Below are 25965 nucleotides of genomic sequence, written 5' to 3' on the forward strand. Positions count from 1 at the left end.
TAACCCGGAGATGAACGATCACAACTTCCTGAATAAGGGTGCCTTCTTCAAGGGAGATTTTTTTCCCAAAGGAAATGTTCTCATTCTGCTTTGCTTCAAATGTAATTCTGGGTGGTGAGAGGAACATGAAAATGCCCTTCTCTTTTGTCTTACAGGGTTCGCCTTCTGGAGTGGCATTAACTTTTGGCCCATTACAGAGGTTGTACGGTCAAGGATTCACTAGACGGGTGAAGGCAAGGCCATACCTATAATGCACGGCTGCCCCCCCCTCCCCCCCCCCCCCCCCCCCCCACCGCAGAGAGTGGTCCCACGAGGATAGCACTTGCGTGCTGCAGTTTCCTCCCCTGTACCAAGGGCATATTGTGAAGATGAAGGGGGAAAATCCAGGTTAATGCTTAAAATGGGGCCAAGAGTATAGCAAGCATCCAACAAATGTCAGCGGCTACATGTCATTACCATGGATGTTATCAGATTGTTAATATTAAAATTGAGGCAGGGTCTCTTACGAGGCCTTGGGAAAAATGCAGGTCAATCTTATAAATGATGAGATGAAAACACAAGAGATTCTCAAAGGAACTCTCCAAAAGTGTATACAGATACCTTAGACTTTATTTTGAATCAAACTAATTAATTGAAGGTCTTCTGAATCTTGCTAAGGCAACAGCACATTTGGGGAGAAGCACAGAAACTGAACTTCAAATGTGTAAGTAAAATGTTCTAAAAGATGCCATCACGGCAAAAATATGTTTTTAATGTAGCAGTTAGTTTTGGTGGTATTTTACTTCTATGAAACGCTTTCTCCTAAAAGAGGACTGCCTGATGTAAAAATAAAGAAGGACTATGTGAACTTTTAATATGAATAGCCAGCTCTGAAGCAAAACTTATCAATGCACACCCATAGTATATCTATTTCTCAAATGATCTGTATCAAATCATTACAATGTCAGGATGTTTATGGCTTTCTCCCACCCAGTGAATGTGTTGTCAAATTGCCATAATTATTTTTGTCTTTATTTCAGTCATAACCTATTTATCACGCCAAATAGAGTATCTGCAAAGCAGAGCCATGGATGCTAATCAGAAGAAAATGACCAGGGAAAGAAATGTACTCTGGGCAGTAGAAGGTAATGTCTTTGGACTCAGTTTTTATTCTAGTTTTTTGTGGAAAGCAGAACTCCTAAAACTAAGGCACCCACAAATAGATCAAACCGTGAAACTAAATCACTGCGAATTTAAGGCACAGTGTTTTAAGCACTACACCGAGGGAAGCAGCCGCCAAAGAGAAGCAGTAAACATCGAAACAGATCCCCAGTGCAAATGACAAGGCTGGCAGAGATCTGGAATGTTCTCAGAACTGTAGAGATGATAGCTCAGCCACAGATGACCTTCACACGATGAAATACTTTATGATCCTCGCCCACTGAACTTCACCGATCCACGCGGATGATACACAAAGGCAGCAACTGATAGACAGTATTAAGACCACAGAGTTGATGTGAAATAAAACCAATCATCTGTGAAGGTTTTATTTCAGCTTCTCCCTGCCCTTTGTGGGACCATTTGATTGTCACCTAAAACTTCAACGCCTTACTGCAGAGTTTTCACTACCGCTAAAGGCATATTCGTGGCACTAGCTCTGATCCCGTCAAAGGCAGTATTTATGTACACGGGAATATAAAACTGTTGTAACAAGGAGAAATGTTGCAGATTTACAAGGGATCAAATTTACAAGGGAGCAAGTTGAGGTGCAAAGGTTTCATCTTGTAAACGCTCCGATCAGAAAGGCAGCATGAAAAGCAGAAAAATCTGTCCTTGATGGTTTTCGGATAAAATATCGCTTCCCCTTGGAACGTGCTCATAACTTATTGTTCCTCCTCACATCCAGGATGGGGCCACGCCAAGCACCAGGCGTAACTTGGAAGCAGAGTTCCGTGTTCTTGGGACTTCCACATAAATTCTAGCGCGCGCAATCAACTGACAATCATGTCTTTCTCAAGTTTGGAAAATGGAGAACATACGATTCGGTTTATTAAACTAAGTGTTCATTGCATCCCATAAAAAGAAGCATACACAATCCCCCCCTACTCAAATCTCCAAGAATGAAGAGAATACAGACAATGGGTTATGGAAGGAAAAAGGACCATTTCACTGAATTCAGAACCGAACTACAAAAGATGGGGAAGCCTGTCTGGAAACGTCATTTTATCACAGGACTTCTAAACTGGATGTGTGAGTTGAAGACATTTAGGCCTTGCTACAACTAGAAATTCATCAACTCAGGAAAACAAGGAAGACAGCTACGGAGTGACTGGGTAACTGGGGAAATGCACTGTTATGTACAAACTCACTGAATATATGTATGCACATAGCAAAATGAGATTTAACGGAAAAACCGAAAGATGTGATTATCCTTTAAAATCAATTATGAAATTATTTATCATCCTCGCATACTTTAACAGGTATAAAATAAGTACATTTTTGCTGTTCTGTGCACCGCTTAAAATATATACTATAACGGAATTTAGTTTTTCATTTAATTTCACCTTAGCAAACATTTATTGGGCCCCTCTCATGAGCCAGGTGCTAGACTAACCACGAGGGATACAAAAATGACCGATACCTGTGCTCTGTCCCTGAGGAGATCAGATTAGAGAGGGAAAAAGATACCACTGGAATTGAAACATTTGATCTCAGTGCAGAAATAAAGTATGTAAGAGCCACGAAACCACCCAAGAGGAGCACGTGGGGGTAAACTGTAGAGTCAAGGGTAATGAAGTCTTCCTGGAAGTGATGACGTCTGGGCAGACTCCTAAAGCTGAGTGCCAGGCCAGAAAACAGTCTAAAACCCAAGCCCAAGAGCATTAAGAATCTGCTATTCACAGAGGCTGTGAGTCCTTTCATGATCCTTCAGGGAAACCGTGTGTGTGTGTGTGTTGGGGGCAGGGGCGGGCGGGGGGAAGATGTGCAGGAGAGGTAAACAGACCGTCATGGGGAATCTCATCTGAAGTGAAGCGGCCTGAACCTGACCTTGTAAGTGATGGGAGCCAGTGAATAGTGGTGAGTGGGGGCCAACGTGCCACTTGAAATCACCTGTGCTCTTTGGAGCACGCAGGTAGACCTGGGCAGACAAGGAGAGCAGCAAAACTTCGGAGAAGGTAGGACCAGGGCTTGAAGGAGATACGTGGTATCGAGCTGGGTATCAGACGTTTTACTTCCGGGGATCCCTGCTGGCCTCACCCAACAGAAACATCGTTGGAAAGCTGCAAATTAATTTGGGAAGCCAAACCACACCACTGACAACTTACTCGTGTTTCTATTAATTTCATTGATTATTAAGTTGGCGCTGGGCCCTAAAGGGTAGAGCTTAGAATGTAATACGAATGGAAGTCTTCACAGCATTTTGTTGGCTGCAGCAGTTGTCTCTAAAGTAAAGGTTATGGGGGCGCCTGGGTGGCGCAGTCGGTTAAGCGTCCGACTTCAGCCAGGTCACGATCTCGCGGTCTGTGAGTTCGAGCCCCGCGTCAGGCTCTGGGCTGATGGCTCAGAGTCTGGAGCCTGTTTCCGATTCTGTGTCTCCCTCTCTCTCTGCCCCTCCCCCGTTCATGCTCTATCTCTCTCTGTCCCAAAAATAAATAAAAAATGTTGAAAAAAAAAAAATAAAGTAAAGGTTATGTGGAACATCGGCGTGTAAAACAGACACACGGTGGTTTTGGCTAAAGCAGGGCCTCAAATCTCAATGCCCCGTCAGCCTGGAAACGTCTGTACTCCAGGGAACGGTGCTGAAAACCACTGAAGAAGCCCCATTCATTGACTCCGCTGATAAGCAAATGAGGTCTCCTGGGCAGAGGCCTTGTTTCAGAGTTGTGATGGAGAAGGAGACAGATGGGTTCACACGCACGGCTTTTCCAGTTATGAGCCACGTTACTTTGACAAGTCACTTTCCTTCTATGCTTCTGTTGCTTATCTATAAAGTTGAGGTGACAGTGCCCCCCATTCCTCAAAGCATAAGTGCTTTGTAAAATGTATACGTCTATGAAAAAAAAAAAAAGCAAATTGCCAACCTCCATTCAGAGAGCTGGCAGCAAAGCCCAATGATCCGAGTCCCAGACGGCCGGGTCAGCCATCCAAGACCCCTCCCCCTAAGGATAAGGATGGAGGTGACAGAGAGCATGGGTCTCTTTGAGGCCACTACATAATCCACAGCATGGAGGGGAACTGTTGTTGGCATCTACAGCAAGTTTTTTTGTTGTTGTTGTTCAGAGAATCCTTTAGTAGATCTAATCTGCCAAAAGAATATGGTTTCTAAATAGGAAGAAAACATTTAGCTCCAAAGTCTGGGATCTGGCACGTAAACCATCACTCTTGACACGCTTTGGCAAGGTGTACAAGAAGGCTGCATCTGCAGCCAAACATGGGCTTGTATCTTGCCCCCTGATTACCTGCTCTGTTCCAACAACTGCCTGCTATGAGAATTAAGCGAGATGATGCATAAAGGCCAGATGACTGGCCTCTGAAAAGCGCCTAGTAAATGCTAGGCCAACACCGGTTCCACAACCTTCCGCTCGTGCCCCATCGTGTAAGTCACTATGCTATGGAGCTATTCATCGATTAATATTCCACTGTCTTCCCCGGGAAACACAGCAGCATTTAACACGTAGTCTTAGAGGATCACCATCCGTTACTGACCCGTGAGGAGACTGGAAATCAGAGAGGGCAGTTTGTGAAGTATTTTACACAGCAATAAGGCGTGAGCTTAAAACAGAGGCAGCACCCTCTACAAAATATCCTAAGACCCTCACGGTGGTCTTACTTATGTATGAGGCCAACTGTCAATGACATGGCTACTTTTACTTTAAAATAGAAGACCATTTCAGCTAGCGATTCAAAACCAGGTTTCAACAGTCATAAAACATGAGATCGACTGGATGTAAATGTCTAATGATCATAAGGTGCTTTGAAATACGGTTGTTGTATTTAAGGTGAACGCATGACGTCAAGTGTCATTAATACAATGAAAAACCCCCAAACGTTGCAGATTTGGCATAAAGTGTCTTCAGGGAGAGACTTAAAGTCACATATCCATATAATTTTTCTTAATTGCACTTTAGCATCTCTTAATCGAAAGCTCAGTGGCCAAAGGATGTGAAGAATAAGAGAGAGATGCTCTTCCAGGCTCCAAATGAGGCCATTTGCTTTGGTCTGGCACCCCCGGAAACCAGCTGAGGATGACTGGAGAGTCAGTTACGAAGACGTGAGCACTGGCCACGGCTGATGAACAGCAGGGCAGCGGGCAGGTCCTCATTTGCAAAAGGACAGCATCAAGGAATGCGGCAAGGAACCAGTTACACGAAAGCAGAATGCAGCACGTTACGTAACAGGGACAAGTTCCGGGGAAGGTTCAAAGTGCAGAAACACACGTCGGTAGGGGAGGAAATGCACGTGGCCTTCAAATGCCTTATAAGTAAACATGCCAGGTGTATTCTGAGATCATTTATTACATTCTCTAAAAACCCAATGTGAATAAAACCTTTTCAGGCTCAAGTTCAACAAATGCACGCGTCTTTCTGGTTCTCGACAAGCCAATGGTCAAAATCTTAAATCTATGAGGGTATTGGCTTTCTAAGATCTCCTCATTGATTGTATGAAGAAAAGAAAGGGGGGGTGGTTCTTAAAAGTATAGCATGAAATGAACCACAAATAAAACTAGGAGAATAAAAGAAAATGAAGCCCTGCCTTCTCCCCTTATTTTTGCTGTCTACTGCCAGGGTTCTGGAGCAAGGACACAGAGCCTGAGACAGAGGCAGAAGAGGCAGTGGGATGGGGAAAGACAGTCACGTATCAATGCCGACCCTGACTCACCAGGGATGTCCATTCTGATATACTCTGTAAGACAGTGTGCAGAAGGGGGTCTTGAGATCGCAGTATGGGAGCTCACGCCTTTGCTAAGTTTAGGATCTAAGGCTACTGGGTGGGGATATTGACCATGATCCCAGCAGTCAAGTATAAATATCCCACTGGCGCCTCGGTGGAACCTCTTGGAAAGTAATCCACATTAACAGATGGAAAGAACAGCCTCGCAGCCCCCTCTCTTCCTGGGAGATGGAGAGTGGCAGGGTATAAAAGGTGTTAAGCTTTGCAGTGAAAAGTCATGTTTTCAAAAAACGGGATTCAAGTCCACGGTTCACTGGATGGAAAGCAAGCACGAGAATCTTACAAAACCACTTAAAATCTCAAACTCTGCCACTACGTATGGGCCAACTGCCTTCAAAACGATGCTTGAAAACAGTATGTTTGTCTGTTAACCGGGGTGCACACCATCAATGCGTTGCACTTCGTCCTTTGCACGTCCACTATATGAGATGAATGTCAGCCAGCAAGGTCTAGGTCACAAACACACCTCTCAGGAAAGATAGCATGGAGGTTTCAGAGGACACAGAGAACAGACCCTTGGCATTCACAGACAATGCTACGATCTATGAGAATAGACCAAAGATTCGAATACACAGTTCAGTCGTACTGGAATCTTCCATAGGTCATGGATCTGAGCTACCCACGATTTAGCCATTCTCTTCTGGCATGTGATCAGGGCTTCTGTTCTGCCTAAAATCCATCATTTTCTTCGATCTTTTCACATTTTCTTTACAACCAACCCCAAGATGAGTTAACGGACACTCTTCTCAAAATTAGTTTTCAAACACAAAGTTTTTATCCCTTCACGAGAAGGACTGAGAATGTCAGTGTCTCAGGGGGCAGGAAAGGTTCCTTATACCCGTTAAATCCCCAGGTGCACTAGGGCAGTGGATTCCTGTATTTTTTTTTTTTTTTTTTTTAAGGAAAAGATGAATGGACTAACACACAGGCAGAACGCGAAGCCGGGGTGAGTGTGAACAGTAGGCATGGCTGTGCTCATTCCTCATTTTTCATGAGCGCTGATGTATGTCTTTTGAGGCGGTACCTCCCCCAAATTGCAAATTAAGGCTATTATTGAACTTGGGGCCAAGCACAAATAATTGAGCTTTTGAATGCTGAATCTGAGTCCCTAGGGAACACAGACTTTGAGCTAAGGAACAGAACTGTATCTAAACTAAATTTTGTAAACAAAACCCTATTTAAATGCAGTTGAGGAGTCCAGATTTAAAGAGCCTTTTGATAAAGCTAATTATGCGTTCACTGCTCCCTCGTTTGACTAGCTTAAAGTTGAAGCTCAAGTTCTTACCATAACATTCAACTGTAACTCGTTACAAACAACTCAACTTTTCCTTTTTTTTTCCCCCCTTTCTTTTTCCTGACTTCATTTTCTCCTTCCTTTTCCTGCATGTAGACTGTGTCTTTGTCTTTCAGCGAAGTGATGCACCCGGTCCCGTTAACCCCTCCTGCTGCTATGTCTTGTGTCTGCAGAGGATGCTGCTACCAGAACTTGTAAAAGACAGAGGAGACCTACAGTGATTTTCCTTTATACGCAGAGGAAACCCTTGAGTCCTATTCAAGTCCACAAGCTATTCTCGATCGTCTACAGTTTGCTAGATTCTGTGCTGGATTCTAAGACACGGGGTTCAAACGTAATTCCTACCCTCCGATTGCTTATATAATTTGCCAGCAAGAAGCAGAGGAAATGTAACCGTAACACAAATCAGGTAACGGTAAGTACGCCGTATGTATGCAGAGACTGAAGAAAGTACACGACAGAGACACTCATGGTCCTAAGGGACTATGAGTGCTTGTAATGTAAGTTCTGAAATAACAACGATTTAGGAAAGAGCAAAGTCTTCACGCAGGAGGGGAAACTTGAACCGGACCTCACAAATCACGGGGGGATTCTGATCGGGTTTCTACTTGTGTTTCTGGCCATCAGTGGGTCTGTTTTACCTTCCAGGGGAGACGCTGTGGTTTCCTCTCGACTGTGTTTTCCCTAAGTCTATTTAGATGTCACTCTATTATGGGCATTTCAGAACCGACAACGGCTCTCCAATCTGTGCTGTTGAGCGCAACTGCGATTTTCCTGAAGGGCTTCCAGCATTGATAAATGACTTCATTTCCCTTCAGGAAGCTCGTCAGTCCACAGAAGCATACTGAGGCTGTAGGACATCCTAAAGTCTTCTCTAAGATTTCAGCCCCGCCCGTGCCCCTTCAGGGCAGGTGCCGACGGATGCCCGCCGTGGCTCAGACGCCACCGTTGAGAGCCTGTGTTCTTTACAGTAACAGAAAATTGTTAAAGAAACTCACCATATCATTTGAGAATCATACAAATGCTTACAGCAAAGGATGACTGTGAGACTGTGCCTGTAAGTGTACATGGTATATCCTAAATTGTGAAGAAACTTGGTGAATGAATGAGTGGCAGAAAGTCTTGGATTTTGCTCAACAAAAGCTTTTTTCTTTTTTAAGGAACAGGTAACTTTTGAGATGGGCCTCCAAGGAACTCCTCGACTCCGAGAGTGAGGCGCTGATAAGGAATTGTGGGGAGGAAGACGCACACAAACTCTGCTGAGCCAGGTGTGAAGGGCACACGAGAAGAGTAATAGATCCTGACTTTGGGTAAGTGTGGAGAGGCCAGCCGAGAGGTGGCTTTTGCTGCAAGGCTCTGGACTTTAAATTTAATCGATGGGTACCTGGGAGAAAACAGGGTTTTGGAGCAGGGAAGGAACAAGATGAAAACAGTGTTGGCAAAAAAATGTTCTGCCTGCTAAATGGACTGGTCTGACAGCAGAGACCAGAGGGCAGGCTGACTGATACAATAAGGCGAAGTCAGTAACAGAGCGGTTTGGTGTTGAAGGGACAGGGTCTGACGTCTAATGCATGAGGAAAAGCCGGTCAGGCTTGGCCTCCCTGGACACGGATGGTAAAGAGCCAGCAGTGACTCAATGGGGCTTCCTTCCAGAGGAAGTTCCTTCTGGTGACCGTCGTGATGGAAACTGCATGTCTTTGTCTGAGGATGATGCTGAGCTGAGCTCGGCTTTACACGGGTCTTCTAGAGTCAGACCCACCAGACCCAAGTAAAAGCAAGAGATCAATTTCAAGACAGTGACAGACCAGAGCTATGGGAAGCCATGAGAGCAGGTACGTCTGAACACCATCCAAAGGCCATGTGCAGAGGCCAACTTTCTCCTAGGGGTCTTAGTCTGTTCCGGATGCTACAACAAAATGCCACGGACCGGGTGGATTATAAACAATAAGCATTTCTTTCTCACAGGTCTGCGGGCTGGAAGTCCAAGATCGAGGTGCCAGCGTGGTTAGTCCTGGGGAAGGCCCTCTTCTGGGTGTGTCCTCACATGGCAGAAAGGGCAAGGGATCTCTCTGGAGCCTCTCTTACCAAGGTACCTTCCCATCCCGAGGGCTCCACTCTCATGACCTAAGTACCTCCCAAAGGCCTCAGCTTCTAGTACGATCACATTGGGCATTAGGATTCCAACATATGAATGGGGTGGGGGACACACTGAGACCACAGCACTAGGCTCTGGAAGAGAGTGACCAGTTTGGAGAGGATACTCCAATGCTCACTAGTCACGTGGTCCTGATAAGTCTCCACCTCTCTGAACTTTGCATAGTCAGGATGCTTGGACGCTTCCTCCGTCCACACCTCATGGTGGAGCAGAAACTCAACAGGCTGGAGAATAAACAGTGAAGGACTTGACAGGCCAGCTTTTTACTTGCCACTACTCTGTATGTGTCCTCCTCTCTCTAATGGGTGTTTTCTTACAGCCCCTTTCTCTCATCACTTGACTTTCTGGTCTCATCCCTTCTCTAATTGAAGACCACATGTTGTCTCGTGACTTTCCCGTTCCACTTTCCCGCTGTCCAATTATCCTCAACTATGTTTCCATTCCATTTATGACCCCAGCATTATAAAGAAATCAACGGGTATGAAAAGTCTAGTAAGGGATTGATAGAAGAGCCTGGGGGTAGACTTGGGATTTTATACCCAGTGCATCTTATCACGCGGTTGCCCTTTCAGGAAGTTTTAACCCCTTCAGTTCTTGCATCCTCGTCCACACGATGAAGATTCTTAAAGCCTTCTCTGCAGGGCAAGTAAGCAGATGAGGCACAGGATGCCTCTAGCACAGCACTCCCCAGGTAGGCCTTCCACAGACCATGGGCTTAGCTCTTCTTCTAATCTTTGTAGAAAACCAGTGACTAAGGGCGCCTGGGTGGCTCAGTCAGTTAAGCGTCTGACTCTTTGGCTCAGGCCATGATCTCACAGTTTGTGAGTTCAAGCCCTGCATCAGGCAGACCATGTGGAACCTGCTTGGGATTCTCTCTCTCCCTCTCCCTCCGTCCCTCCCCCACTTTCTCTCTCTCTCTCTCTCAAAATAAATAAATACACTTAAAAAAAAAAAGAAAAGCAGTGACTACATCGACAACGAACTGATGTATACTGTAATAGTCACTAGTAATTAACAACAACAAAAAACTATGGGCACACAGTAACTTACAGAAGTTCTTTCCTTTGATTAAAAAAGAGCATTTCAAATATGCCAAATAACTTAACTGGTAATTTAACAATTTAAATTGCCATCAGTAGTGGCCTCTCGAATTTCATAATAAATATGCGCTAAATCCTCAAAAACAGAATTCTACTTTCTGTCTGAGTATAGGACTATTTTGTTTTAGAGAGGAGAATATCCCTATGTCTAACTTCACAGAAGCCTATATGATTTTTGTGAAGGAGAATGAGACGAGTAAAATCCCAGCTACTTTTTTCCAGAGAATGCCCCTCCTCTTCCTCTGCTTTTTTAAAAAGCACCAAGCAAGGTCAAAGCCTGGCTCCACTGGGCTGCACGGCGGGTCTCATTACCGCCGATGGCTTCCCTGGCTCCTGGGGAGACCTTGCTCAAGGTCAGCTGAGCCGGCTTTGGGAGAGCCACACCTGACTGTACCGTGGAACTTGAGCTCTGAGTCATTTGCTTGGCAAAGAGCTGATCTGGGAAAAGGCAAAAAGTCAGAGATGCTGGCGTGAAAGGTGGATGAGTCATGGACAAGGAACAAATCTTTCGCTAGGGAGGACCAGCGTTAGGAGACACTAAAATGGAGAAACAGCGGTTTGGGGAAAACTAGCGTGGATTTTTGGTCAGGAGCATTTAACACACACAAAAAGCAGGCCAAGGTTGCTTTTGCTCCCGGCAATGTCTCAAGTACCCAGCACTCCCACTACGAAGGAACAAAAATCTGTGCCAGAGAAGTTTTGGAAAAGGAAGCTTTCCAGGCGAAACTGCCTTTATCACTTGCTTAAGTTTGATTCCAATAATAAGAAACTAAAACACTGTAACTTATTTCCTCAAATTGTAATCACACGGATAATGCATAGAAACTTTGTTTCTTTCATGGTGACTTACATAAACATTATACAGGGGGTTTCATATTCTAGACTGAAAAAACTCAAAAGTTTAACCAAGAGAACACTGCAAGGTCATTTTATGCCTTTCTTTTCTTTTTTAGTTTCCTTGAGTAAGGAACCATGTTTTAAAAAGACACACCTTGTACTCTTAAAAACAACGTAATCTTAAATGCACGTCTTGAGTAATAGTGAAAAACACGAATGACAAGATTAGTACCTAGGTCTCCATAGGGTTACGTATCTCAAGAACGCAGAACAAAACAAAGTTTTAATGCACTTCAAATGCAAAAACCACCCCAAACAGTTGAACACATTTGGATGGCGAGACAAAAACTATGCTTTTCAACAACGATCTTTTAGAGCCCCTTTGAAGTAAATGTTGCCATCTTATTTACGGGAAAACCAGCAGAAAAACAACTGAAATCAGCTTGTGTACAATTAACTGACTTAGACACAGGGCCAAGAGTTAGTGTCTCCAACCCAGGCAACATCGCATTAATGAGTCAACGTGGCTGGATCCTTTCTCATCTCTCCCATGCAGGACCTCAGCTAACTGAGAATATTGACAAATATCGACAAACTCAAGATGGTTATGCCTGGGACAGTAACTGCCTGTCTTCTCCGGAATCTGTCTGGGAGGGAGAAAGGACGTTCCTTCACTTCTTGCATGCCTCTGCGGAACCAGGCACTCCCACAGCTATGTCCTTGGCCTTCTCCAAACCCCTGCTAGCTTGCCGTTATCTTAGCTGGCCTGTGGGCAACTGAGGCTCAGAGAAGTAAAGTCCGTTCGCAGGGTTGGTAAGCAGTGGAGCTGGGTTCACACTCGTGTCTACTCAACCCCTCAGTGTTTTCCTGGCCACCAGGGTCGCAAATTCACCTGCTCTCAGGAGCGAGCCCCCTGGGCATTAACATCACACGGCGGTGTCTGAAAAAACACGGGAGCTGGGAATCATAAAAGGGACCCACAGGCCCATTGGTGGGGGGCCTGCTTTTAGCACCAGAAAACCCCCTCCCTTGTGGGCACATCGGGATGGGTGGGCTCCTCGAATGAGGCCGAGTGGAGAACACGGGCCCTGCTGGAGGCACTCCCTATGAAATCCTGTGTGCAGGGGCAGTTTTGCAATCTCAGACCTGGGGATGGAGGGCGTGGAGTTCCTTCCAGCCAACAGGAGTCTAGGGCTTTCCTCTCAGCACTTCTTAGATCTGGGATAAGAAGATAAGGTAATATGGTGATGGATTTCAGGGCATATCACTGGGGGGCACTGTTGGCTTTTTCTGTAATGCCTCTCTCTCCACAGATGGCAGAATTCCACCTGGCACAGGCCGGTTCTTACCTGTCAGCCTAAATTAGATTCTGAAGTTCCTGGACAGTGGTAACATCTACCCAACAGTGTCATGCATAATGCAGTAATAATAAACTACAGAATGCATGACATACTATACGGGCAATGGCCCAATTCATATGGATGCTGGAAAAGAGGCTTGAGGAAGGCTGTCAATCATATCGGAGCTTGTGGCCACTTGGGAATATGGCGCTGAGGTTAAGACTGTGCCCTTACCCCTTAAGTGGTAAGACCGTGCCTTACCACTGCTTAAGTGACTGCAGACATCAGTTAACTGGAGAGCTGTCTCTCAACTTCCTAAACATTTCCAACGTCCTCGTTTGGTGATATCGAACTCTCAGCCCCTCTGGAAAAGGGAGGAACCATCTGGACCGTGACCACTGTTCATCCACGTCCTTGCTTCCTTCGGGGGAAAATGGGTCTGGTTCCAGGATGTTTCCAGGCTCTCCATCAGCTCTGGAGACCAGGAAGGAATCCTGGGGTGGTGTGGACGCGGGACGAAATGCCCAGCAGTCTCTTCACGAAGCACGCACATTTCCATAGCTGTTGGCTATCTGCCAACACTTGCCCCCCGGCCTTCTCGGTCTGTCCCTTGGCTGGCCATTAGGTTCTGGCCTCTTGACATGGCCTCCTTTGGGAGCCATCCTGCAAAACTCTCTCTCCCCAAAACTCCCAGGGCACTTAATGCTGGTCCTACACCATTTGGCCTGTCAGAAAACACCATTTCATTCCCCGACCATAGACAGTGTACTTTTCATTAAAGTACAAAGATGTTCACTGTTTCATGTTGCCTTCAAACCCACGCACTGACAAGTAGCTGGTCACTGATTATTGGTAAATACAACACGGCCTTTGAAAAAACCATCACTACTAAGCAAATACATAGAAGACATACCATGGAATCCCTTGGAAAAGCCAAAGTAAATCAAGGTTACTGTTACTTTTAGTCCTGGTAGAGACCTCCAAGACAGGGGCTCCTTTTTTTTTCTTTGTCTTTTTTTCTTTTTTGGTCAGAGAGCAAAATATCTGAAACCTCAGCCTCTCAGCCTCTTTGTCTTAATGTAATAATGTCACAGGTTTTCAGAGAGAATCAATCCTTCTGCTCAGAACGGGTCCAAATCAAGCAATGTACTTACTTGAGAGAGGAATGAGTATTTTATGGACGGTAGGCAGAAGTCACAGGGAATCCTTTCTACCTTAAGCTACTCTCTGCAGCATGTAATATCTGAAAATAGAGAAAAAACTGCTATTGCTTTTTTATTTGACAGAAATAGGCAGGCTACTAGATATATATAGCAATGGAAAATGATGGTTCTTTTAAAAATGGGCGCATGAATTAAAAAAACAAAACAAAACAGATAACAAACAGGTAGGTACACCAAAATGTGTTAGTTCTCACACACTTCACTTAGAGGCGAAGGGTTTTTTGCTCACCTCAGCTACGCTTTTAAGGAGACATTTAACCATGGGCGGCAATTATATAGAAGAATCTGCACGCTGAGTTGTGAGAAGTCACGTAAATAAAGGCTGACAGGACGTCATCTCATTTCTGGAACTCTGCCCTGCACATCCCGAGTCTGAGTCTACCCAAGATCTGACAGGGTGTTCGCATGTCAAATGGCCTCAGGGCCATCTGGTAGACCACCCCGCCCTCTTCAGAACAGGAAACAGGCCCGCTCAGGTAAGGGGCTTCACAGAAACCACTCAGCTGGCTGGGGCAGAGGTCCAGGAGTACCCCTACCTGCACTGTCAAGCCCCCATGATAGTATTCATTCATTCATTCATTCATTCATTCATTCATTCATTCATTCTCAAGTACTGGCAGAGCACTCTCTATGAACCAAGTTCTATTCTAGGCTCTGTGGGTGAAGGGAAAAATGTCTGACCTCAGCGTCTACATTCCAGTGAGGGGAGACTATGTTCTCAGAATGTCCCGCTACCATGGCGGCTGGAGACATCTGAAGGCAGAAGGCAGCGGGGGAGCTAGCCAGGGGTCTACTGGGGGAGGCACATTCCAGGCAGAGGGGGCAGCCAGGGCCCTGAGGCACAAGGAGCCCAGGAGGCTGCTAGGACTGAAGCAGGGGACATGCGGGGACCCAAAAGTAGTGGCTAAGTCTGTGGCAATGGACGAACCAACCAGTGGAAAGCAGGTGTCAGAGAAGCTGATGAAGCACAGAACTTCGGAGGATACCTACTTAACAGGTGGGCAGAAAAGAAGGAGCCTGGAAAGAAACAATTCAAGACAGGAGAAAAACGGAAGGGGGCTGTTTCCCAGAGGCCAGCAGGCCAGCTCCCAGCTGCTGCCTCTGGTGGTCAGCTCTGAAGGAGAATACGTCCAACACAGAGAGTAGCGGTAGAGCGAAGGCAGAGGGAAGTCAAGGCTGCGATACGACAGATGTGAAAACGTGGCTATGGAGGCCCGACTAGAGCAAAACACTGCAGAATTCTGACTGCAGGTCCTGAATATCGGAAATGCAGGACCCGTATCCATGCAGACGGTTCACTGGTGGGAGATCTAATGCAAACGTGTCCTTAAAGTGGAACTTCCCCCCACATTTGGCACGATTTAAAAGACGCCTAAATTCGATGAAATGTGTAAGGAAAGGAAAGCAGAAGGCCTCCATCATAGTAAGGCCAAAGGCAAGTGTTATCATCCACGCTCCAACTTCACAAGCCTGTCTTTAGTGAGCATCGACAAAATAAATGACTCCCACAAAAGAGTCAACAGGCCTCTAAGAGCAAAAGATTATTCCTGGAAAGGCACACGGTTGCAAAAGTCATCACTGAATTGCCTGGGAGTACAACAGTAATGAAGGTATTTTGCGATTCCTTGAAGATAGATTTTTAAATTACGAGGTACATTTAAATTACTGGATGCCTCAAAAAAGGCTTTTTTAAGTCCCATGTTATGTAAATCTACTAAAACATAAATACTTCCGTGCAACAATCCAGGGTGCATTCTGCAAAGGTGCAGAAGGAAAAAAAAAAAAAAAAAAAAACGACGGTTTATCTTCAGGACGTTCATTACAGATCACAAACAGGACCACATAGTAAAACTGAAAGTCAATATAAGCTACGGAACAGCCCCGTGGCCCACGCCAACTCCTACAAGACGTTAGCTCTGGTGGATGTGGTGCAAAGTGAGTGGCAATCAGAAAGTTCTGGATGGGGGGCCGGGCGTTACCATCGCTCTTCTCCTGAAGCCTTCCCTCCCTGCCCTTTCTCCTTGGGATCACCAAGCTAAACGCCTCTGTTCTCCTCTTATCCCCTATTATTATTTATTTCACGGTCTCTCCTCTACCACAGAGCTGTGTCTTCTATCCTTCTCTCATAAACGCTTAGCGCAGAACCTAGCACTTGGTAGGCGCACATCATCACAGAGTAAAATAATTAAAAAAATGAAATACACTTAAATGAGAGCCCTGTGTCTCTTCAAATATTTTTCCAACCCAGGCAAATCTGGGGGGGGGGGGTCAATCCTGAGATATTAATCACTTGCTAAGGACAGATGTCCCTTGCTTTTTGCCATCACAGATGCCCAAGCATCTGGCCAGAAAGCCACCTCGAGGTGCCATACCACAACCTCACATCCAAGACCACGTACGACACCTTGCTCTTTCTTTTCTGCAATTATTTTCAGGCTGCGATCAGCCCAGGGGCTTTGTGGCACATACTATTCTACATGGAATGACTTTTTGTTTTTAAACTCACTACCATTTTTTTCGGCTATGATTACGAGCCCCTAGGAGAAAAAGTCAGGAAGTAGCCCTTGATGTTTTAATTTAAAAAATTTACATTTTATATTCTAGTTCATGGTAACGGACTTATTTTTGATTGGTCAGAAATGCCGTTCTCTCGGCAGTAAAGAGCCACAGAATTACAAGGATGGGCAGAACAAAATTTTAAAGTGTCTAAGAAACTTATTTTTACTTTCTCATTTCAGAACTACATAAAGAATCCTCTGAGCGTAGTAAAAACAGGTTGTAATTGATCTGAAGATAAAAGTGTAGGTTTTGGTACTCTAAGAAAAGATGGCTGGCATTTTGTTTAGTGCTATTTGAAACATGCCCCTTTCATGTTATGCCCCTTTCATGCCCCTTATATGTTAAAAGGCCCTTTAGGATATCATAGTACCTTACACAATATCCGTGCACATTTATAGTTACATCACATTTTTAAGAAGTTCCTTCTAGACACAGAAAGTCTTTTAAGATCCGGCCCTTGAGAATCAACGTCATTTACAACTATTTCCCACAGCTTCCCAAATGCTAAGTGGGGCTGTGCTCAAAAGGGAGGTTTACAATGGTTATGCAGGACAACAATAATTTACTCTTCAGGCAGCTTCCTTCTTGGAAATTCTGTAAGACTAAGGTGATTAAGGAGGGGTTTCGGGAGATTAGGCAGAAGGAGAAGGAGGACAGGCAGTTACGGAGCCGCATCAATTTATTCTTGTGCAGATGAGTGTCCACGCCCAACTGTCAAATGCAGGTTATTTTCCACACCTGCAGCAGGAAGCATGTCAGGCAAAGGATGGAGGGCTGTAACTGGAGAGAGGGGTCAGGCCGTGTGAAGGACAGCACGATCACCGTAACCACCTGCGCTCCCGCCACGGCGACGCAACCTTCTGAAGTCAGAACCAGGCGTGGCTGGGGTCAGGGGAGTCCAAACAGGAAGTCAGAGCTCTCAGGAGGGCGACCCTTCCCACATTCATCCCGTCACACGTGCTATCTTAAAACCAAAACGCTGCCACTGCCTGTGGTCACAGAGAGCCCCTGCCTTACAATGAGTGACTGCCAAACTTTGTTATTTATAGATGACGCTGCATTACCATAAATGACCCCCTTTCTTGATATATTCTTTATTTTTTTTTCTTAAAACTGTGATTTGGGAGAAATGTCACATTAGACAATTTATTACAACCTCCGGAGAGACTAGGGAGGGGATCCAGGCGGTGGGGAGTGAAGCAGAGTTAGTATTCTGAAGTTTTCCTCTGCCTAAGAATATACACAAGCCCTTCCAACCAGATCGTAGCTTTCAATCAAAGCAGTTATTTTAACAGAATACTTAAATGGCACTGTTTGGCTTTTCAGGAGCAGGGCAATAATTCCTGACAGCCTTCAGATATCAGCAGGGCTCTCCACTGATAGCAGACCAGACGCATGGTGGCAGCCAGCCAGCCGTGTGACTGGTGAGTCAATACACAAGTTTCTCTGGTCTCCACAGTCGGCGACGGTAAGGACATCAATTGTTAAGTTTGAGGACCAGATGATAACAAGGGGTTCTTCTGTAACAAACAGCTCTATGGCGAAGGTACGCTGAGAAACAAAAACTCACGCTGCGTTTGTCCGGGTTTCTTGAAGCTCAGCCTTGGCCATTTAGATATTTTTCCTCCAGACTATACCACCTTTATTACACCATTTAAGATTATTTAGGGTTTGATTTGGAAAACAGCCCAGGCGACCATGAATAGAAATTTTCAAACGTCGTCAGACCTCAGTCAAAGTGGTCAGAACCCCACCTTTCTGTGATTTCATTTCAACTCCGAAAGCAACGTAACATCCCTGTGAAACAAAAGCCCCGAGTGAAAAATTCTCTCTTTGGCACAGCTGAATACGCACCTCTACATATTTCTGGCACAATGGGATATGCTAATATTCTCCATATTAAAAAAGCTTAATGGGAACTACAAACAGTGAAACAAAGAAAGCCATCCAAAATGAAGGCTGCACACATCTTTGCAGAAACAATAGCACATTACTTCTGCGCCGACACCGGGAGAATCGCTCCCCCGTCCTCATTAAAGTGTGTTTCACTGAACTCTCCTCGAATGCTCATTATTCATGAGAGTCTGGACTCCATGCAAACAAAGTCACCCGGCTACGGAAACGCACCTCCAAAGCCACCTAAATCGAGGCAACACCGGACTTTCCAAAACAGAAGAGAACCAATAAGAATCATCCCCCGCTACCTGCACTCTCGAATCCAGGTAAAAACAATATTCCTTCGTGAACAGGGGAGCTGTTTACCAGCCAAGCCTTCTCCAGGAGAACACATTACAGTCTGGGAGAGCTGGAGCACGCGTGATATTAACAAAAGCAAGATCAAATTAAACGGAGGACATGACGAACGCACTTCATTTCACGCATGGCCCTGTTTTTTTCCTGCGAGATAAAGCCTCAAAGTAATTACCATGAACTGAAACTTCTCCAGCGATCTCCGGGAGCCGGCAGCCGGTGCCTCCGATGAACTACGACAAAGACGGACACCTTCTCTCCGGTGCCTTCCTCCTTCTTTACTGTCAGCAGCCAAGCACCTCCGCCGTCGCAAGAACACAGTAGAGTATCTCTGTATCTATGTCTCCAATGCAGCATAAAGAGTACTGTGGAAACCTATCAAACTGGCGAGCAGCAGGGCGGGCAACCAATGAGGAGAGGCTCATGCAGAGTCCAGCACATGCTCTCTGAGGCGCAGGCTGTCACCAGCGCTTAGCAGGCTGCTAATCTAATTATAGCTAGTTTGCTAGCACAGAGCTCTTGGAGAAGAAGCACAGGAGCAAATTGCATTTTAATAAATGAAGCCCCACAGACAAAAATCATCTTGATTTCCTGTCATTTTGAAGATGGATGCATCACCTTATAAACGAGAAGTGTTTCTTACAAGCGCACGCCTGTGTTCTCTCCAGTCTGGAGAAACAAAGAGTGGTGAAATCGATGTGCCGTGCACCAGCTTCCTTCAACTTCACAGAAGCCAGCAGGGAGAAATAATAAAATCGATACCGTGAGGATATTAAAATCCAAGCCCTCTAAAATCTGCGCCTCACTTTATTTACCCTGGGTCAGCAATTTGCCACTCATTTGTCCTAAAGTGCTAATTAATCTCTCAATATCATTAGAAATACCAAGCACGTTTGTGTCCATCGGGGAAAAGGGCTACTCAAGGTGTCAAAAGTCATAATCTTGATTCTCCTGATGAATAATAATTCAGAGTTACAAGGGATGGAAAAGGATTATCAGAAGTCATTATAAAAGCAAAAATTAAATAAATTTGCCCACCTCACGGTTTAACGGTAGAATCAGTTCTAGAAGCCAAATCCTGTCAGGGATGGTTTGATGCAAACCTAAAGGGCATGCGTCTAAGTGGCAAACTGGCTGGGTTTAAGTTCTGGATCAGCTATTTCCTACCTTTGTGACTGGGCAAGGGACTGGATTTCTCTGTGTCTCAGGGGCAATAATGTGAGACGCCTTGCAGGATTGTTGTCAATGGGCTATTAGCACTTAGCACGGGGACTGGCACACAGTGAGTTCTCATCAAGCTATTATTAATAGCAGCAATCTTTTCACGACGTCCTATTACCTACCTTCTTTTCCAGTATCACACTACTCTAAAAAAGTATCTAACCACTTCTCCACTGTGGAATTTTGTCAGAAACACCATTTAGAATTAACAGTGACAAGCTAGTGGCAGACTTGATTAATCACAGAGAATCATTATTGTATTCACTCTAGTAACAAAAAAAAAATATGACACCTCCTTCTTTTTGCCTATGTAATTGCTACAATTTCACTTGATTCTGTAAGAACCGATCTTTAAAGGACTTTTCAGGAAATTATGGGGATATAATTGTATTTCATTTACGACTTGCAATATGGATTATATGATATACATTTTGAAAGTGTTTTCTATGGAACATAAATTGGGGAAAGTTGGTAATGAGAAGTCTGATTAAATTCAAATTGACAAATTTATATGAGAAGGGGAGAGGAGAGAAGTCAGCGAGTCAAAGGCAACTTTTGTCCCTGCAGCCTACTTACACATTTGTTTTCCCTAGAAGTCATTTCTTTCTTGTATGTTCCACAAAATTAACAATCCCGGGATGATATTTATCAAATCTGTTAATCTGTTCAGTGTTCTTTCAGTAATTCCCAGAAACTGCTATGCTCTACCAGTTAAGTTCTGATCCGACGATACTGGGCAAACTTCTCATTTCTCATAGTTTTTATTTTGCTCTGCTTTTTATTTGAAAACCTTGATAGAAAGCTGACATGCTCAAAAGGCACTATGATTTGCTCTAAGGAACCAAATATCCCCAGGGATTAATCAGTGGCCATAGAAAAGGAATCCCGCCTAAGGATCATTTTTCATCCACCAGTCTTTGTGTCCCACAACCTGTTTGGGAAATAAGCTAGTGAAAGGGATGACATGGCCCATAAACTCCAAAGGAGAGCACAGAAACTCATGGCCCATCAACTTAAGAATGACAAAGGGCGTAGAAACGTACACACAGACACAAAGTCGGGGGAAACATGATGGAGACAAGTCTGCTAAAGTAAAGTATTGCCGCATGCGTTACTTGGAAGCATCGACCACCGAATTATCAAAGCGCAATCAGCATCATCAGGAGCTAAAACTCCAAGAGGAATTGGCTTCAGTGATTTGGCCTAAGGCACAGCTCCCCAGAGGCTGCCAGGATACAGACTAGTAACACTTCCAGGCATTTATCTAGGAAACATCGAACAGCTCTGCCTTCCCCTTCATTTAACAGACTGCTAGCTCAAAAACAGGCACTTTAAAAAGCTGTTTGATTAATTTCTCTCATGCCTGTTTTGTAGAAGCATTAAACAGACCCTTTCTGAGAGACGGAAGCGACTGTCCTTTCTTCGGTCTTATCTTTCCACATGTTTAGAACCAATATTTGTTTGAAACTGGGTAACAGATCATCGGTAATCTTTCTTACTGCCACTCCGCTGGGCGAGCCTATATACTTGGTTTTAACCTCCGGAATGAGCACTTTTGTCTTTGAACTTTTGTCAACTCGTCCTTGATTCTGAAAAGCCATTCGCCCCCTCAACGAACAGTGCTTGGCACCTCCTGTGTGCAAAGACCTGCTGGACATTGACAACAGCGGCACAGGGAGGAGTCAGAGCGTTCAGATTCTTCATGGAGCTTCCATTCTAATGAGGAAGATAAACATCAAGTGATTCATTAACAAATGAGCAACCAAGATGGCGGTAAACCCTTGGGAAGCGCTGTGGGGGGGGGGGCAGGGGGTGCTGTGAAAGCATGTAAGTGGGGGGTGGGGTGACCGGTCTGTGGCTGGAGTGTGGGTGAGGGCCAGGGGTGGGTCAAGGTCCTGGAGAGGCTGGTGGGACTGGAGGGCAAAGGAGGGACTTGGAGACACAGCCGGAAACAGCATCCACCAGAGAAGGAAGGAAGGGAGTTTGGTCCAAGCCTTCTGAAAATATGACTGCTGATTTCCTTTTCAGTTCTTTCTAGAGTAAGAGGTTCCCACAATCTTCTAGGTCAAAACTTTCGCTTGCCCTGCCCTGTACAAAGAACAGAAACGTGTGCATCTCACATGTGCCACACTGGGCAAGGAGGAGCAGTCACGCACCACGGGCATCAACCTCCCTGAACGGAATCTCTCAATTCTGTTTTGATTCTCTAACCTTGGAGAATGAAGAGAGGAAAGCGTAAGTGTCGAGACTTTCCATACAGAGTTCTGTTACAGTTTTCTTCTTCCCTTGGGAAAGAAACCAGAGTTCCCATACTAAAAATGATTCTTTCTAAGCCTATGGCTCCTAGATAACTTTAGACTGATCAGAGGTGTCTCTATTTTGGTTGTTTGTCAGACTCCAACTTGCCGCAAGGGGTCCAGGAAAGCTGCTTCTGCTCTGAGGAACCAGATCGGGTTCCACCGTGGAGAGGGCTGCTCATAAGCTGGGCCTCCATGGCCAAGGATTCTCCCACTTGGCTGACCGGAGCCGCAGCTCAGCTCTCCTCTCCCGGCTCTGCCAAGGGAAGGAGCAAGGACCAGCGGTTGACTGGTGGTCCGAGGCGTGCCACGGATCCCAGCCCACGTGGAGTACGGGCTGGCCAGTATCAGAACAGCCAGCCTGGGATGGCGTGGCCCTGACCAGCCGCGTTTCCATCATGGGGTTTCAAGCCGCCAACCACTATGCAGTCGCTGTGCGTGGGACTGGGCAGAGATGCTAACAATCAGTTCCCCCCAGACCCTATGAAGGGCTTTAGCATACCACCGACTCCCAACTCCAAGGGAAAGAGAAGCACGCCCAGGCTGTGAAAGCCTCCTCTGGCTACCAGGGGTGGGACAGCTGATGGAACAGCATATGAGTAGTTAGGAAGTGTAGTGCTCTTTCCTTCTCTGTTCATAACACCCAAACACTGGCCTGCCTTCCTTCCTTCCTTCCTTCCTTGTCTTGCTTCCCTTCTTTCTTTCTTTTTAGAACGCAGCTCACGGGTGCCTGAAGCAGGTGTAACATGGACAGGCTGGGAAAGACCAAAACGAGCTGCTGGAAATTCCCCCACCCATGCCAAACACCAGGTGCGGTCCTCAGCTCCCCCCTCTTCATTCGGATGCTTCGCACACTGCCCCGTGTGCCACGAAGTGACCCCGCTGTGCAAACAGGGCCTCCGACGTTCCTTCGTCCATCAACGCAGGATGCCGTCGTGTGAGTCAGCTCTCGGGGCCTCCTGGGACGCCACCTGCTGAGGAAGATGATTCTGGCTGGACGACCATCTTGCCAGCCCTCGTGAGCAGCCGGCGGGAGTCTTCTCAGTGTGGCTCGGTTTCCAATCCAGCCGTGCATCCTGTAGGGTCTTCTCAAAGCCTTGTCTGCGCCATCGCCTTTGCTTGTCTTTTTCTCCGACCGATTCATATTTTATAGTACCGGCGAGGAGAGATGGGAAGGTAGGGGACAGTGAGACAGCTAAGGAGGTATGAATCTGCGGGGCGGCTAGCTCCAGAGAGACTCTGTCCCGGAGGCTGGCTGTGAATGGCTAGCAGTCGCTCGCAGAGTAAAGCCTTTCCGACATCCTCGCACTCTCGGCATCTATCCTGTCAACGAGGACCCAGGGCGGCCCAAACACCCTCGCGGAGGGACTTCACAGGATCCACAAGTGCATGGCTGGACAGCACCAGTCGGTAGTACTTGACCACGGCACTTGGGCGGATTGTTTCCCGGGGGGTCCCCCCTCCCCATTGCCTTGGGCCCCTTTCCTGCTGTAGCCCCCTGTAACAAACCTATGAGGCCCTGTCTGCTCTCAGCCTCTCCTCCAGTTTGCCACCCCAGCCCACCCAGCGGACCACCGAAGTTAGGGCTTTGGACTTTGACACGACTTAATCATAGGTCAACACTGCACGGGGATTAGCCCTATCATGCCGATTTAACCAAGAATGTAACTGGTTTCTCAGGCCCAGAGGTAAGAAGTCACTTGGGAAAAAGAGAACAAAGAGTTCCTTAGGTATGGGACTAACCCTCAAAAAAGTTTATACAGGCAAAATTTACCTCTGCAATGTCCCATACCCTTTTGTACCGCACCCTGACCCCAAGGATGCCCAAGTACCAAGCGCCTACAACCTTAGCAGGCCACGTAGGGCTGCCCAGCCCCCAAACCTCCTCGCGTTCTAAAACTAACCAGCCAGGACTTTGTCCTCCTACAGGAAAACGGGCCTCCCACGCCTGTTGTGCACAAGAAGTAACAAGTCTCTTGCCCTGGGGGTGAGCTCCTGCACCTGTTAAGAGGACGGTAGCCGCAACATTCAGCGTGAATTAAGAAGAACCCACAGAGGCGCTTCCGCGCAGGTCCACGGGGTTAAGAAGAGAGCTGGGATACGTAGTGCAAAAGGGGCTTTCCCCCCACCCCCCCAGACCTGAGAAACTAAACGATTGGGGTGACATAAGCAACTTTTGAAATTCCGATGCAAAAAGCACACTTCCGTGCCTAATGAACATCAGACTAAGAAAAATCGTCATCAGATGATTTCATTTTGCATCTAACTCACAAACACAACATTCTTAGGAAAGCATCTTTTCGATTCAGCTATTTCCTACAGCAGCCCATTTCCACCCAAATGATTGTTTCTTAATTATAAAGTCCAACAGTCAATTACAGGGAGTGTTAAAAGTATCTCAACGCACAGGAATTTAAGCATTGCATAATAACGCACAGGAATTTAAGCACTGCATAATAAAAGAACTTCTATATTCTCCAGAAACCAAAACTCCTACCTTCCTTTCACTTATATTTATATATGGTTACAAGTCAAACATGGGTTTTTTTTTTTTCCAGCCGATGAGGCAGAACGCACAAGGACATTTCATGTGTGTGTAAGTACATGTTGGTATCAGAACACACATGTGGACAGCAGGGAGCCTTGCACGAATGGACATTCGAGCAATTAAAAATTAATATCACTAAGAAACTTTAACAATAACAACAACACAGCCATGGTGGTGGAATAAGACATCAGTGATCTATACCTTAATGGGAATGATTTTAAATAACCGACAAGAGGGGCGCCTGGGCGGCTCAGTTGGTTAAGCGTCCAGCTCTTGGTTTTGGCTCAGGTCATGATCTCACAGTTCGTGGGTTCAAGCCCCGAGTTGGACTCTGTGCTGAGCACGGAGCCTGCTTGGGATTCTCTCTCCCTCTCTCTCTGCCCCTCCCCCACGTGTGCTTTTTCCTCTCTCTCTCTCTCAAAGTAAATAAATAAACTTAAAAATAAATAAATAAATAAATAAATAAATAAATAACCAGTTAGATTAATCCTCAGCATTCTCATTTGTAGCGTTTAAGAAATGTAAGTTTAGGACAAGGAAGAGAGGGTTATTTGATAACCTAAAAATAGTAAGGAGACATTGCCTCAGTAGCTCGAGAAATGTATATTGGGCCCCTACTTATGTGATCATGGGTTGAGATATACCGTCTTCCTTGATGGAATTTACAGGTGAGGGAGGCAGTGAGTACCAGAGAGCTTGTTGGGAAGGAAGGGAAATCAGAAAGGGGAGCCACAAACTAGGACTTGCTCAGGAACTCCAATTTGTTCCTATTTTGCTCCTTTTCTCGCTAAAATCATGTTTGTTCTTATACACAAAAAATTAATTACCCCATGGGTATAATAATTAGATATTATTAAATAATCTTATATATATCTTATATATATATTATATATAAAAATAACAATAATGTATAAACACATCACACAAATCATATATAATATATATACATAAATCATCTTATATAGGATAATATAATAAACTTTGAATTGGCTTGCAGTAATATTCCTAAGCATATTACCTTTTCTTCTGTTCTCAAATCATACCATGGTTTATGGACACTGACAGGCATCTTCTTGGATGTGAAGGTGTTTACCTTATCAATAATCTCTGTTCTACCAAAAGGACTCAGGCTTGGACTCTTTGTCTACTGACCATCGATAATTCCTACACAACTTTAAATCACAATAAATGGACGAATGTCCTAAATCGT

General features: G+C 45.5%; 1 protein-coding gene across 7 annotated transcripts in view; it reads right to left on the bottom strand.

Annotated features, from left to right (window-relative positions):
- Positions 1 to 25965, bottom strand: part of FAM110B (family with sequence similarity 110 member B) — a 146491-nt gene that overhangs the window by 49482 nt on the left and 71044 nt on the right. For 2 of the 7 annotated variants that reach the window (XR_006706687.1, XM_045455178.1), the window contains one exon: positions 18865 to 19072. The exons of 3 other annotated variants lie outside the window; for them this stretch is intronic. The gene's annotated coding sequence lies outside the window, so the exon portion shown is untranslated. Of the gene's footprint in view, positions 1 to 13811; positions 13901 to 18864; positions 19073 to 25965 lie in introns of those variants that run through there. 2 more of the 7 variants (XM_045455180.1, XM_045455181.1) reach the window with 2 other exon arrangements.

This window comes from Leopardus geoffroyi, chromosome C3 (genome assembly GCF_018350155.1).
Source record: "Leopardus geoffroyi isolate Oge1 chromosome C3, O.geoffroyi_Oge1_pat1.0, whole genome shotgun sequence".
NCBI lineage: Eukaryota > Metazoa > Chordata > Mammalia > Carnivora > Felidae > Leopardus > Leopardus geoffroyi.